The sequence below is a fragment of the Syngnathoides biaculeatus genome, chromosome 13 (genome assembly GCF_019802595.1).
Source record: "Syngnathoides biaculeatus isolate LvHL_M chromosome 13, ASM1980259v1, whole genome shotgun sequence".
In the NCBI taxonomy this organism is placed as follows: domain Eukaryota; kingdom Metazoa; phylum Chordata; class Actinopteri; order Syngnathiformes; family Syngnathidae; genus Syngnathoides; species Syngnathoides biaculeatus.
In genome coordinates this window covers 28833327-28836392 of record NC_084652.1, presented here as the reverse complement: position 1 = coordinate 28836392, position 3066 = coordinate 28833327, and positions in this window count along the sequence as shown.

The following is a 3066-nucleotide window of genomic DNA, read 5'->3' as shown; positions in this document are numbered from 1 at the left end:
CGCTCGTGAGGATAAGCGGTTCAAAAAACAGACGGATGGCTGAATGAATGACTTTTCCAAGTCTCAACATCTGTGTGAAGTTTGCTCGTCCTCCTTTTTCCTGGGCGTTCTGCTTTCGTCCCACATCCCAAAACATGCAAAATTCATTTGGAGACTCAAAATGGCCCGAAAGTCTCGTTCGTTGTGCCCTGCGATCGGCTGGCGACCGGTCCGGGGTGTACCCTGCCTCCTGTCCAATGACAGCCGGGACAGCCTCCGGCACTCCCGAGACCCTCGTGAGGATAAGCGGCTCAGAAGCTCAACGGTTGGATGAATGAATGACTTATCCAAGTCTCAACTCGGGACAAAAAACATCTCGGCGACGTCTTCGGGACCTGTCAGAGACCAAGAACACCAAAGGACAAGTGGCCACTGATTTGAAGCATTGAAATGGACTATTTCACATTTGTTTTGGCTCTATTTAAGATTTTTTTTTTTTTTTTTTCAATGATTGGCAAGAACATGAGTGCTTCTGGCAATAGTAAGAGCATACAGAAAAGTTGAGAAGTTGCGAGCGTCACGCTTGCGGCTTTTCTCCGCTTCGTCCGGATCTCAACACGAGTTGCCCTCGAAAGGTGGCAAAATCCCACTGAGACGATGAAGCAGCGGCGTCTTCATTCAAGCCAATTAGGAGCGAATACGGAGCAGATGTTGTCAGAGTAAATGTCGCGGAACAATTTTTCTTCCCGGGTAATGACCTTGTTCCCGCGCATGGAGGCTTCTATTTGGCGGGGCGGGCGGGGAGGGATTCGGACACGCTTCCCCATTTGACTCTGTAAACTTCCACGGCTTTGAGCTTTTACGAAGCGGGCCGCCTGCTCGGCAAATGTCAGCTTTGGAGCCGTCTTTGAATTGGCGTGATTTGCTGAATCCTGCTGGAATTGTCTGCGCCCGCAAAAAAACACTTTCAGTAGAACTCCACAGACGTAAACATTTGGAGATTTGGCGGGATTGTGAGCGCAGCTGTTTGTCTCTATGTGCCCTGCCATTGGCTGGCGACCAATTCAGGGCCTACCCCGCCTCCTGCCCGTTGACACCTGGGATAGGCTGCGGCACTCCCTGTGACCCTGGTGAGCATAAGCGGCTAAGAAAACGGACCTTCTGAAAAATGCAATATTCAATGGCTTTCTCGTTTGAAAGAGGTCAAAATTAAAACGACTTTGAAGCGAAAACCATAAAATGTTCCATGTGCACATTATGGGTGGCGCACACATTCTGGGGGTGGCACGGCCATCCGTCCATCCGTCCGTCCGTCCGTCCATATCTAGCCATCTAGCCATCTATCTATCTATCTATCTATCTATCTATCTATCTATCTATCTATCTATCTATCTATCTATCTATCTATTATCTATCTATCTATATCTATCTATCTAATCTATCTATCTATCTATCTATCTATCTATCTATCTATCTATCTATCTATCTATCTATCTGTCTGTCTGTCTGTCTGTCTGTCTGTCTGTCTGTCTATCTATCTGTCTGCCTTTCTATCCATCCATCCATCCATCCATCCATCCTTCCACCCACCAATTTTCCTTTGTGCTTCTCCTCACGCGGGTCTCTCTCTTCAGGTAGGTAGGCAGGCACGCCCTGAACTGGTCGCCAGCCAATCGCACTCACATTCGCACCTACGGGCGATTGAGAGTCTTCAGTCGCCCTCAGACGCACGTTTTGGGAACGCGGGAGGAAAGCGGAGCCCCCGGAGAAAAGCCACGCGGGTGCGGGGAGAACAAGGAAACTCCACACAAAAACTCACGAACCAATAAATGGCGAACAGACTTCAAACTGAAAGTCAACCGGCTCTAAGATACGAAATAGCGACGATGGGTGCAGCCCCCCCAAGAAAAATATGAAAGAAAGATGTATGCATTTTAGGCATGAAGCACATGAAGACATTGGAGGCAAAAAGTCACGTGGAAATGTTGACAAGGCGTCACCCGCTTCACCAACTTTCCTGGTCGCAATTTAAGGAGCAACCTGAGTCCGCTTTGGAGCTTTTTCAGCAGGTTGACGGCTCGCAATGTCATTTTGTGTCTCACGGGAGACCCCCGACCTGTTTTTTTTTTTTTTTTTTTTTTGCCAATATTACATTTTCTGTGCTGTTACAATGTAATCATGTCAAAATCCCTCCCCGGCAAGCCACCAAAGCAAAAGCCCAACCCTTCTGAAAGCAACTCCTCCGCTCAGTGTGAGCCTGACTTTAACTCGGCTTATTTTGTTATTTGTCAGAAAAGAAAACGATAGATTGAGTCGTGAAGACATTCGCCGAAATTCTTGAGCTCGGTAAGTGTGTGGGCCAAGTCGTGAACGGCGGAGTTCATTTTGGAGCAGGTGAGCTCCATTTTTGCCTTTGGCTCATCGGCCTCAGTTGTCGTGGGAATAACGATGAGCGAATATTCTGAGCTGGATTTACGACTTCGGGTCGGGGGTCCGGAGGCAAATGAGTGCTCATTTAAGTGCCTTTATTTGGATTAAGATGACAAAGGAATTGCAATACGGCGCCGGCTCTGCGGGTGATTTACAGAATGCGCCGCGTTCGGCGCAGTCGTGTCCTTACAACTTTTGGCCAAGTTTTGCCCTTCCGGTTTGACTCTTCCCTGTTTTCGTGCAGTCTTTGAGTTCAAGACAAAAACTGCTCCTCAGGGAAGAAAAGATGACGCGAGGAGCAGCAAGGAGGGAAAGAAACGCAACAGAAATCCATCAAAGACCTTGGGAGTTCCCGTTCCTCCCGAGATTTGCGTCAGACCGCGTTGATCTCAAACGTGTTCACGACAGCCTTGGCTTCAGTGCGCTTCCTGGTTGCATCGCATGTTGACATCCTCGCCATTTCCTCGCTGTTTCGGCCAAAACCGAATCAAGGACGGAAAGTAGGAACAGATCTGAAGCGCCCGACCATCCGATTTATTTCCGACTCCCGAGGGAACAGTGGAGCATCGTTTGGATGTAACGGTGTGGACCGGGAGAGTCCAAGAACTAAGCCTTGCATGAGCCGCAGAACCTCTTCTAAGACCACCAGAACATTCC